Source organism: Pogona vitticeps, chromosome 12 (assembly GCF_051106095.1).
Source record: "Pogona vitticeps strain Pit_001003342236 chromosome 12, PviZW2.1, whole genome shotgun sequence".
Lineage (NCBI taxonomy): Eukaryota > Metazoa > Chordata > Lepidosauria > Squamata > Agamidae > Pogona > Pogona vitticeps.
In genome coordinates this window covers 18,542,249-18,555,388 of record NC_135794.1, presented here as the reverse complement: position 1 = coordinate 18,555,388, position 13,140 = coordinate 18,542,249, and the positions used below count along the sequence as shown (strand labels likewise).

Below are 13,140 nucleotides of genomic sequence, written 5' to 3'. Positions count from 1 at the left end.
TGGATTGCTTATCTGGTCCTGACAATTAGGATGTTGTCTTACCTATCAGCCATCAAACATCAGTGATCAAGTTTTAGATGTGGAAATCCAGTCTTACAGATTCCCAAAAACAGCTATCAAATCTGATGCTGGTAGTTTTAATTGGAGCAAATCTGAAATGAATCCATGTGGCCCTGGTAAGTCAACACATAGGTAAATTCAACTGATGCAAGGACTCTACTCAAATTGAGACTAGTCATTGGATTTAGCATCACATGTTTAGAAAAATCAAGTCCCCCCCCCCCCCATTTAACCTTCACAATTGCATTTTTGCCAGTGCCTGTGGTGGCACTAGTAGCAGCTGAGAGCAACGGAAACCTTTTGTCCGATGGCATTCCTCACAGTGAAGCTTTAGGCAAACACCAATGGTTAGTCACCACTAGAGTTAGTCCCACTGCATTTATTGGACTTGTTAAATCAAAACTTACAAAAGTTCCATGGATACAATGGATCTACTCAGACTGAGTAATTGTTAGATTTAGCTTCAGTTAGCTAGAGAATATATGGAGGATAATTATCAACATTTGCAGAGGAAGCAGGACAGAAGAAATTTGGGAGCGAACTTCAATTAGGGATGCTAAAAAATTCTGTTCAGTCTATATTTTTAAAAGCGTACCATTCAGTTTGCACTTACAAAGATAATGGCATAGTTGTCATTCAGACAGTGGACTTCTCCAGATTTGGCAATACAGTTTTTGGTTTGAAATTGCATATAGAAAGGTTTGTTTTATGGTTCTTTTATGTGGTGGCCTGCCAAATTTCAAATCTCTCTTTGGTCATCTTTAACTGGCAGGTCAGTACGAAGCTCAACATCTGTCATAGCTACTCAGGCATTTAATTTAACATCATTCCTGGGTTTTAACAGTACGACAGCTCTGTTTGTCCGTTGTATTCAGGAAGTTCTTACAATCATGAATTTAAGCATTTAATATAAGCTGCCTGGTAGACATTCTGTAGCAAAATGTCAATTTTGGATTTTTTTTTTTAAAAAAGACAAGAAACAATACATGAAATTGTTGTTGGTTGTTACGGCTTAGGCTCTCTGGCCCCTTCATGGATTGCTGTGAAGGGACTTGAGTAATTCAGAGAAGCTATGGACTATGCCGTGCAGGGACACTGGAGAGTTCTGACTAAATATGATCCAACTGGAGCAGGAACTGGCAAGCTACTCCAGTATCTTTGCCAAGAAAACTCCATGAACAGATACAAAAGATTAAAAGATATGACACTGGAAGATGGGCCCCTCAGGTCAAAAGGCATCCAACAGCTACTGAGGAAGAGCGGAGGACAAGGACAAGTAGCTCCAGAGCTAATGAAGTGGTTGGGCCAAAGCTGAAAGGCCGCTCAGCTGCGGACACGCCTGGAAGTGAAAGGGAAATCCAATGCTGCAAAGAAAAATATTGCACCTGGAATGTAAGATCTATGAACCTTGGTAAGCTGGATGTGGTCAGACAGGAGATAGCAAGAATAAACGTTGACATCCTGGGCATCAGTGAACTAAAATGGATGGGAATGGCCGAATTCAATTCAGACGATTACCATATCTACTATTGTGGGCAAGAATCCCGTAGAAGAAGTGGAGTAGCCCTGATAGTCAACAAAGAAGTGGGAAAAGCTGTACTGGGATACAGTCTCAGAAATGATAGAATGATTTCAATACCTTTCAGGATCACAGTAATCCAAGTTTATGCACCAACTGCCCATGCTGAAGAGACTGAAATTGACCAATTCTATGAAGACTTACAGCATCTTCTAGAACTAACACCAAAGAAAGATGTTCTTCTCATTCTAGGGGACTGGAATGCTAAAGTAGGGAGCCAAGAGATAAAAGGAACAACAGGGAAGTTTGGCCTTGGAGTTCCAAACGAAGCAGGGCAAAGGCTAATAGAGTTTTGTCAAGAGAACAAGCCGGTCACCACAAACACTCTTTTCCAACAACACAAGAGGTGACTCTATACATGGACATCACCAGATGGGCAATACCAAAATCAGATTATGTTCTCTGCAGCCAAAGATGGAGAAGCTCTATACAAAAACAAGACCTGGAGCTGATTGTGGCTCTGATCACCATCTTCTTATAGCAAAACTCAAGCTTAAACTGAAGAAAGTACAGTAGGAAAAACCATTTGGCTAGTCAGGTATAATCTAAACCAAATCCCTTAGGAATACACAGTGGAAGTGAAGAACAGATTTAAGGAATTAGATTTGGTGGACTGAGTGGGGGGTAATGATGTAGTAGAAGTCTGCCATAGGTGTCTTGTGGTCAGAGAAGGAGATACCTTGACCCAAAATGGTGTGCTAAGGTGCTGCCCCTGTTCAGATCTTTAGCCATTGTTACCATCCATTTCTGAACACCATTTCTTACTGGATCTCTAAAACAGCCCATCTCCCTTTCAATGACCATGGCTTCCTTGCCTTTTTAACATATTTTTAACAATAATAATTATTACACAGCAGGTTCGTGTAGTCAAGAGAAAGGTGTGTAACCCCCAGTTTTAGACTTTTGATCCCAGATCACGGAGCCCCGACACACACCTACCCTCCTGTAATACATCTCTCCCCGACTCGGCTGTCCAAAGCACACTCAGCATTGCAAATTAAATACAAATTTTAAAAATTGCCCCCATTAAAATGATCTATTAATGTTGTAAGGCTCCAGCACTTATGGGGAATAGTTGTAATTGCACGATCTTGCCATTGGCACAGCTTGAAAGTCCTGGCAGATCTTGAGGATATTTACACCTATGGGATTAATTTTATTGTGCAGAATTAACTTTTGGCAAAGCTTCGTTGCTACCACAAGACGGGGCTGGGGGTTGGGTGAGGTGCTGCTAACAGCTGCTTTTTAAAATTATTTTACTGCTGGGGGAAAAAAAAAACTGGTACTGAACAAAACACCAAGCACTAAAAGTCTAAAAACCTGTCCTGGCTTTAAAATATATAATAAGAAACGTTGCTGACAAAATAATAGGCTGGCTTAGTTGGAATCCGTCTGCAATGGTTCAATCTACCTGATTTCTTGCTGAAGTTCGGTTACAAACATTCTGACTCTATTGAACATTCCATGACATCATAATCTGGTCTCACAGTCAGTGTGCAGTAACTGAATCTTGCATCATAGATGAATGTTTGTCTCTCATTTTAGTCTGGTTCACTGAAAACAGAGACTCAACTCAGATGTCTTCCAAATCATGGTATGGCCATAAGACCCATCTGTCAAGTTCATATGCTCCCTTTTCTCGCTTTTGCACACTATAGCTTCTGCTCTGACATACTTCTATACTTACTTATTTATCTACTAAATTTAAGCACTTATTCCATTCATAGACTGGCCAAACCATATATGGCACAACCCAATCCAATGCCAGCTGATTCAGCATTGAAATATTAGGATGCTTGGAACTCTCAATAAAACCTAAATTGTGAAAACAGGACATCAATGACTACATGTTTGCAGAACAGACTTCACTTTTGAATCTAGATGCAATTTCTGCTTTTTTCACCTCACAATCATCATAATTTATTTCTTGCTAGAAACTACAGCACATCTGATTCCACGGAGACCTCATAGAACTGGCAATCATGGGTTTGAAATGTGACCCCCAATTAAACACTGGATTGGAAGAATTGTATTTTACCTGATTTTAACATTAAAGCAAACAATGGTTACCATGAATCAGGAAGGGAGGGAGAAATCTGAGTTTACCACAGATAGGAGGAGGAAGACAAGAGGCTTTGTTATTGTTTAGTCGTTAAGTTGTGTCCGACTCTTCGTGACCCCATGGACCAGAGCATGCCAGGCCCTCCTGTCTTCCACTGCCTCCCAGAGTTGGGTCAAATTCATGCTCAGCCTATGGTTGGGTACCGCAGCTCTAAGTGAGGCACAAGATCAAATATGAAGCAAAAAACAACAACAAACAAACAGTAAAGCACAGATAGTGCTGACATGGAACAACAAAGAGCTAAAAAAGGATGTCGACTGAATTTTTAATGAAGATAGTGGTTCAAATCCCACCTCTGTTATCACCTTAGAGAAGGCATTGCTTCTTCTAGCCTTGGCCTTTCCATCTATACTATTGGAGGATTCTCCTAGTGTCTTAATTTAAAGATTACAGATTGTGGCAAGACTGTGCAAATGGTTTGAATAATCCCAAGTGCTACTACTAGATAGGATGTACAAGCTGAATATTACATCCTAAGTAGTACTACAGCATGAAGGTAGTCCATCATGGTCTTCTAAATTTTTTTTGGACTTCCATAATCCATCGTCACTGTCTCTGCTGGCTAGACCTAATGGGTGCTGTAAGTAAAACACACCTGGAAGGTCACATGGCTGAAGAAGGTAGTCCAAATATTGTTGGAGTATAACCATATTGGCGTCACTGCTGCCTATTGGCCATGCTGAGTGGGAACTGATGGCCATTAGAATCCAAAATAAAAATTTCAACCCTGAGAAAGGAGGATTGGTGGTTTGTTTCTGCCATGGTACAACACAGTTCCTTGTGCACCATAAAGAGATTTTGTTTTATTTTTAATGCAGCCCATCAAGAAAACAGGATCATAGCTCTGCCGCTCTTATCTCCTCTCACTGCCACATGACCAGCCAGTCCAGATTTGCAGGACAGCTAGCTGCTCCTAAACCAGCACTGTTTCCTTCCTGAAGCCCGTTGTACAGGAACTGGAGCAAAACATTTAGCAGAAAGCGCATGTTTGTCATTGAGCAGGGCTGTGAAGAAGGAAGAGGCAACCGATAAGATCACAGCCTGCAGGGCTTTGTTTATGAGAACATCCTCCATTTGATATATGGCTGCACTAGGTGAAAGGATTGTGTCACCCCACAAAAAACATATTTTCAGTGCTGTGACAGTGGGGCAAAAAGGCCGGGATGAACAAGTTCATACAAAATGCAGCACTCAGAAACAGCTTTGGAGGGCTGTATTCACATGTGAGGTTTCTGTATCGTCGTCAGATTTGCAATTCAACTCTAAAACTAGCTTTCGTCAGCATGTCCATCTGTGTTCAAAATGCTTCCGTGTAAAACTGCATTGAGGTCTTAATAGTTCAAGAGAGGTTCAAACGATGCTCTAAGCCTCTTATATAGAAATAATGTTCCTTCAAGAGCTCATGGAGCAAGCTGAAGTGGAAAGGCAGAACTCCAGTTGAGCAAAAGCTTTATTGACGTTTTGTCTTTACCCTGTACTCAGATAGCCTAAGTTGAAATATTACTATCACAGACTCAGATGTTGTGCCTGTAGGAGAGGTGGACAAATTAATGGGTTTAGGGGATTACTAAATCTTCTGGAAACTGGCATGGACCCTTCCTGCTGTATCACCAATGATATCTGACGGTGGAAGCAAATAACCTCCATTTCCAGAATCCTATTCTGAACAAGCACCTTGTTTTAAAGCAGACTCAGACTTTTAGAAGGTTCCTGCTGAAGAGTCGGGCTGGCCCAACTGATGTTATCCCATAATCTTCCCAAACGGAATGGAGAATCTTGTAAGGAAAGCAGTCTTGAAAGGGAAACATGGGATGCACTTAACATCTGGCTTAATTTAAAGACACTGAGAGAACCACACTGCCTCTTTAAGGAAGAGTTTTACTTTACCATTAGTAAACGGAGCAGACAAAGCATCCTATTACTTATGCATTCTCTCCCCCCCCCGCTCCACAATCATGCTCCCTCCATACACAAGAAGGTGAAAATAATAGAATAAACATCATATACTTCATTATGATATCGGTTTACACTTCCAGCGTACACAGAAAGAGGCCATTTCATCAAGCTAATTGCCTGAAAGTAAAAGAGAGAGAACTTTTGGCTATTAGTCTATTATGGGGCTTTTTTCTTAATCACAAATAGGGGCCCGTGGATCCCTGGGGAGGATACATATTCTAATTTACAATTGAACTACAGATCCAAGCAATCAATCTTGGGCTGCACTTTTACAGTATAATTGCTGCAACATCAGAGAGAGAGAGAGAGAGAGGGAGAGAGAGAGAGTAGAGAGGTGCAAAGCTGAGTTTGAGCTTGAAGTGGGGATATTTACCAACCATTGGGTTAGGATGGGAAGGAACACATGTGCGCACACACACATGCACACATGCACGCATGCACACACACACACACACACACACACACACACACACACACAGAGCCATGAATATGCAATGAGGGCTCATTAGTGCTCCTGTGTTGCCATGACAAATGACATTATCCCCAGACCAGTGCAGCCTAAACATGAATTTTATAACGACCCATTTATCATGGCTTGTCATGGGCATTTTTACTGTATCTTACACAGGCTTCTGCACCTTTCTTCTCCCGCGTCCACCCTGCCCCACCCACCCACCCTTTTGTCATTGATTCGATTATGGACTCCCCCATTTCTCTTCACAGAGCAAGCGGTTACGTGGAAAAATGTGCAAGGTGAGCAAAACATTTCCAGGATGGAAGAACCTGTGGAGCAGGTGGACACGAGAGACCTCGGGGGAAGTTCTTTTCTCCTGCCCCAAGAGTTGCCAGGGTCACTAGACCAACTGTCTCCATTTTCACTGGAACAAAAGAGGCGCCAGATGGTTTCCCGTTCAGCTCAATTTATCCCATCTTTCATGGATCAAACCCTGCCACGTGTATGGCATCCTCTCCTTGAGAAGTCAGAAGAAGAAGAAGAAAGAAGGAGAGGAGTTAAGGTTTGGTGGGCTACTGTACACTGTGTGGAGCATGTATTCAGCACATATTATGACCATAACAACTACAGGTAGGAGGTCCTGCTTTTAATGGTCCTCCTGCATTACTGTAAAAAAACCCAGATGAACATAACCCCATTCAAAACCCCTATTATTTTGAAAAACGACTACAACAGGAGGTAAGCCAGAAAGGTCCTTTCTCCTGGATGTCCTCCTATTGTAGTGTAAGGAGGAGTGTGCTATCTACAGGTCCACATCTCCTGGTTTATAGGCAAGGGAACAAATCTCAGAGTAAAGAGTTAGTGGAGGAGGAAAGAGTTTTAATTTTTTTGGTATGAGGTGACTTTCCAGCTCCAGCATCCATTCCCAACTACCCACAGTGATCTCCAGCGAACTGTCAGCATTCACTGGCTAAATGGAAAGGCCATTTATAAGTGTGCATGTTGTGCATGCACAACACCAAAGAACCAGGAGTGAGGGGAGTAGACTGGGAAGAGAATGAGTGGACGGATGCGCTTGGCTCCACTGGGCCTTTTGAGACAAGAAAAGGCGTTGAGCACCTGCACAGTGACTCATGAGCCCTCTTGTTGCACAAGCTGTGGCAGCAACAGAGCAGGGCTCAGAGATAATTCCTTCTAGACTGACAACAAATCTTCCACAAGCCCCAGAAGGAGTGTGGAACCAATTGAGAGCCGTGGCAACTGCAGCAGCCACTGAGCACACTTTGCTACTGGCCCACTCCCAATTTTTCTGCAGCTTGAGTTGCCCTCTTACCTAATAAGCTATATTTTACATTAATTCAAAGCCTTTGAACCCAAATCCACCTCATGTCTGTTTTTATATTTGTTGGCCCACATGCAATTACAGTTCCCCTTCAAATCTTCCACCACCCTCTGCGGTGTCGCAAAACTCCAATTTTCTAACATCATAAGCCCTCTGCTTCAGTTCACAGTTTTCGGCCCCGAATCTCAGGAAAGGGAATGTTACTCACCCAACAGCCCTAGATGAAGTCTAAAGGGGTACAGTCAATTCTTGTCACTATAGTTCATTGGTAAAACAATTCTATGGTGTTTTAAACCTGAAAGAATTATGTGAAAATGCAAAGCCATTTCTGCCTCAATCTCAGAGGTAGCAAAAGTTACAAATTCTAGAAAAAAACTATTTGGTAGGGCCATTGTCCATTCTGGGTGTAGTATTCTGGAAGTTTTCATTCTAAAACCTAGCTCTCCTTATATCTGTTCCACACATTCTATTGCACAAAGAGACTGTACAATTTGAATGGCTCATCTCCTGTCCCCATTCTTGCCTGTCCCATTCTCGGAATACCTGAGAAGACGCAAATGAATGAAAACTGAAAGAGGAGGGCAGAATGTTCGTTGTTTGACTTTACTTCAGTTGACCTTGACCAAGGCAAGAGCTGGTTTATAGATGTACATTCATTGCTGTACATAGCAAGAGTCAAATGAGACATTACAGAGAGCACCTTACTGCAAGTAGAAATTGTGCTCCAGAATTTGATTCCAGGTGAGTTGGTGCCTAAGAAAACAAAGCCAGTGTTTAGCACTTGATGGCCAATCCCAGATATAGTTGCCAACTATAAAAGGCATGCGTATTCATGCTGTAACAGCCAGATGTCTTCCAGAACATAAATAATTCTCCCTTGATGTGCTATTGTAATGTGTAGTTTGACCCTAAATTACAGCATGCCCCTTACTCCTTCTACAATATTCCTAGGCGTGTTGAGTCACTGCAGGGTGGTCTGCTATCCACATTTGGGAGTTGAAACCGAATTAAAATATCAACAATGCAGGGAAGCAGAGGGCAAGAAGGGACCAAGGAAGATAGGGAGCAAAGCTGCAATAGAGAACTTGGCAGATGCTCAAATTGGGTAAAAATTCAAATATGGAGGAGGAAACTGTGAGGCTGTGCCTGATGACTTGGACTTGACCCCAGCTATGGAAGAAGTAGGACCTAATAAGAGTCTGTGGGGAGCCAGAGATTGAGAGAGAGAAAGAAAAGCAAAAGCAAAGCATGCTGCTTATATACCGCCCCATAGTGCTTCAAGCACTCTCTGGGCGGTTTACACATTGATTATGAAGGCTACACATTGCCTCCCCAGCAAGCTGGGTACTCATTTTACCAACCTTGGAAGGATAAAAGGCTGAGTCAATCTTGAGCTGCTACCTGGGATTGAACCCCAGGTCGTGAGCACAGTTTTGGCTGCAATATAGCAGTTTAACCACTGCGCCACGAGGCTCAGTGGGAAGACAGCTGGGATATTTACAAGGTAAAGGTAAAGGTTCCCTTTGACAATATGTCCAGTCATGTCTGACTCTAGGGGGTGGTGCTCATCTCCATTACCAACCCATAGAGGTAGCGCTTGTCCGAACACAAGCTTCTGTGTTCACATGGCCAGCGCGACTAGACACGGAACGGTGTTACCTTCCCACCAAGGTGGTCCCTATTTATCTACTGGCATTTGCATGCTTTCGAACTGCTAGGTTGACGGGAGCTGGGACAAGCGGCGGGGGCTCACTCCATTGCATGGATTCGATCTTATGACTGCTGGTCTTCTGACCTCACAGCACAGAGGCTTCTGCGGTTTGACCCGCAGCGCCACCACGTCTCTCGGGGATATTTACAAAGAAGAGCGCAGAAGTGAAGGTGAATATCGGGCAATTCAAAATAGACAAAAGGAAGTATCTCCTCAAATGTCACAGAGCTTAATCTGTAGAATGTGCTACTACAAGAGGTAGGAATGGCAATCAGACTTGGAAGACTTTAGAAGAGTAGACAAATTCATCGGGAAGAATGGGAACAGCTACTGGTTTGATGGCCTGAAGGTCCTCCCAGGTTCAGAGGCTGCAGAAAGAGAGTTCTGTTGAACCCGGGACCTCCTTAGGAGCTTCCCAGAGGCACGTGGCTGGCCACAGTGAAAAGCAAAATGCTGGACCAGAACGGCCTTTGGCCTGTTCAAGCAGAACTCATCTTATTTTCTCAGACAACAGCTTGCCTTGGTTTAAGAATATTTGCTTTCAGCAGGCTTATCAAAGCGTGCACTTAAAAAAAATTACAATATGCACCCAGTCTTTAACAACCCAAGTGTAGCTCACGGTATTTTCAGGGATGTAGAGTTAAGTGGTTTAATGATTGTTTTAAAACAGCAACACACGCCATACAACATAATGGCATCTCAAGTTTTATGCCAATCCATGTTCTCCAAAGTCACTAAAAATCTTGAGCAAAACAATCCGCTTTTATTATCCCAGCAAACGGGGGCTTTGGCAAAGCTCCGGAGAGTTTAGAGCAAATAGTTATAATTTGTGTGACTGTGTGTAATGGCAACTTTAAAATGGGTGCAGGTTTTGAAGCCCTGTTTCTCCAGAGTTGCCCCAACAGTAGCTATATACAGTGGTGCCTCGCATTACGACATTAATTCGTTCCAGCGAAATCGCCGTAGAACGAAAACGTCATAATGTGAAAATAAAAAGCCCATTGAAACGCACTGAAACCCCTTCAGTGCATTCCAATGGGCTGGAAACTCACCGTCCAGTGAAGATCCTCCATAGGGTGGCCATTTTCAGTGGCTGTCTTGTGAGGAATCCATCCCAGAAAACAGCAGGGAGCCATTATATTTACCCGGCGGCCATTTTGAAACTGCCGATCAGCTGGAGGAAAATCGTTGTTTTGCAAAGAATCAGTTCTGAAGCAGGGAACCGATCATCGCAAAGCGAAAGAACCCCATTCAGACCATCATTTTGCGATTGCAAAAAGATCATCGTAATGCGGTTTCGTTATAATGCAGGGCAATCGTAAAGCGAGGCACCACTGTAATGTTGCTCCAGAGAATGAAATTGAAATACATAAATAAAAGAAACCAAGGCTGTATGGGGTCAGGAAGATCTAAAGGAAAACCTATCTCTGAATAATACTGCTTGTGGGCTTTAAAGCAAATGATGGAGGTATGTACAACAAACCATTTAGTATCAAATGTTACACAGTATTTTAGATTGCGGAGACAGGAAGATAAGGGAAGAATTTTTTCCCCCTGAATGTTATGCTGGTAAAACTTGTTGACTAGCTATGCTGAAACTCATGTGCTTTCATTATCTCTTTTTCCACCTTTCTTCACTGCTTAAAAAAGGTTACAATCTTCCTTATGTGTCCTTCCTTTTCTTTTCCTGTTTGTATCTAATCTCACTGTCTGCCAGCTACCTCCACATTGGTTCCATGCTGTTGGTTGGTGCCATTCGGCAAAGGATGTGTTGTTGCTGCTGCTGCTGTTGTTGTTGCTGCTGTTATGTGCTGTCAAGTCACCTCTGACTCATGGCGACAGCCCTGCTCAACTATTGCAAACTCAATCCTGTGGCTTTCTTGAGGGAGTCAATCCATCTTGTATTGGGTCTTCCTCTTTTCCTGCTGCCTTCCTCCTTTCCCATCATTATTGTCTTTTCCGGAGAATCCTGCCTTCTCCTGATGTTTCCAAAGCTGGACATGCTCAGTGCCGTCATTTTTTTTGCTCCAGAGATAGTTGAGGCTTGATTAACTGTAGGACCCACTTGTCCATCTTTCTGTCAGTCCAGAATAGCCACAAAGCAATCCTCCAGCACCACATTCCAAATGACTCAAATTCTGTAGGCTATTTGTACTGCAGATAATAATCAAATATGAATGGGTTGCTGTTAGCGTCACTTATTGTTCTTACAACATTTAAGTGAGTGGGGCATCCTCGCTTTTTTTGAAGGGGGGAAGCAACATTTTGCAAACCTAATAAACCAGCCTTAAGACAAACAAGCAAATCCCACTGTTTTTCTTTTCATCTCCCACCCGCCCTGCCCATACTGACAACTTCAGTCATTCATGAGTTAATAAGAATCTCAGGCTTCATCTGGGGGAGAGATAAGGAGGGGAAGAAAGAAGAGCATTGTACACATAATGACAGGTTCTCTGTTGCCTCCTAAGATGCCATGGGTCAGCCATGTTAAGAATGTGTGTGTCCAGTCATCTGCTGATGTTTATCAGCAAGGCCCCCAGAGCATAATCTGACACAGACCGGTTTGGGAGTTACAATGAATAAAGGATGGCTCCTTGGCGGGCAGGGTGAGAGCCCCCGGCAGGGGAGGGGGTGATTTAAAACATGATGACACGACCAATCAGTGTCTCAATTGCAAGACAAGTTATTGGAGGAAGGTGGCACATGGGCTCTGTTACACTGTGAATGTAAGGATTGGGGGTGGCAAGGTTGGTGGACTCTTATCTCCAACACAGGACTTAACTGTTCAAGCGACAGCATCGGGGTGGAAGTGACAGTAACTGATACAATATCTTTAGAGCCATTAGGTCTTACTTCATGATTGTAGGACTCGTCACCAGAAAGCTGGATGAAAGCTGAGGTGTTGCTCCTTGCTAGGTGTTTTTTTTCCTGAGGCTGAACCCGGACAAGACCGAGGTCGTGAGGGTGGGCAATCCCTCCATTGGTGATTTGGGAAACTCCCTCTCTTTTGGGGGAGTGACTCTCACCACAAAGAGTGAGGTTCGCAGCTTGGGGGTCTATCTGGATCCGGTCCTCAGCATGGAAACCCAGATGGTGTCAATCGTTCACTCTGCCTATTTCCATCTGTAGCAGGTTCCCCTATCTTGATGTTGGGACACTCACCACTTTGGTCCATGGGCCTGTAATCTCGAGATTAGACTACTGCAATGCACTTTCCGTGGGGCTACCTTTGAGATGGATGCGGAAGCTTCAAATGCTGCAGAATGCGGTGACCAGACTTTTGAGTGGGACGAGAAAATATCGGCATATTTCCCCCACTCTTACTGTCTTGCATTGGCTGCCCGTTTGTTTCCGCATTGATTTCAAAGTGTTAATGATGACATATAAAGCCCTAAACAGTTTAGGACCTCGATATCTAGTGGAACGCTTCCTCCCACCTAAATCTACCCAAATCACTCGTTCTAGCCAGGAAGGGCGGTTGAGGGGCCTAATGCCGAGGGAGGCCTGGAGAGAAAGAAAAAGAAACCGGGCCTTCTCGGCAGTGGCCCCTCGACTCTGGAACAGTCTCCCCCCAGAGATCGGCCTGGCTTGTTCGCCGGGTGTTTTTAAGAGCCAACTCAAGACCTGGCTCTTTAGGCAGCCCTTCTCTCCTGTCATCACTTGATTATTTATATTTCTCCCCATCTTGAACCATATTACTATTGTTGCTTTTTATTTTATTATACTGTTTTTATTCTATTTTTATTGTTAGCCACCCAGAGTAGACTAGTGTTTAGATGGGCAGGGTATAAATGAATGAATGAATGAATGAATGAATGAATGAATGAATGAATGAATGAATGAATGAATGAATGAATGAATGAATAAATAAATAAATAAATAAATAAATTTCTTAACATCCACTGATTTTTATAGA

At 43.2% G+C, this 13,140-nt stretch overlaps 1 protein-coding gene across 10 annotated transcripts in view; it reads left to right on the top strand.

The window, feature by feature from the left end:
• LOC110072990 (uncharacterized) overlaps window positions 1–13,140 on the top strand; it is an 80,655-nt gene that overhangs the window by 53,347 nt on the left and 14,168 nt on the right. For 6 of the 10 annotated variants that reach the window (XR_013538998.1, XR_013539002.1, XR_013539001.1 and 3 more), the window contains exon 5: window positions 6,441–9,394. The gene's annotated coding sequence lies outside the window, so the exon portion shown is untranslated. The remainder of the gene's footprint in view (window positions 1–6,440; window positions 9,395–13,140) is intronic. The other 4 variants (XR_012081587.2, XR_012081592.2, XR_012081590.2 and 1 more) reach the window with 3 other exon arrangements.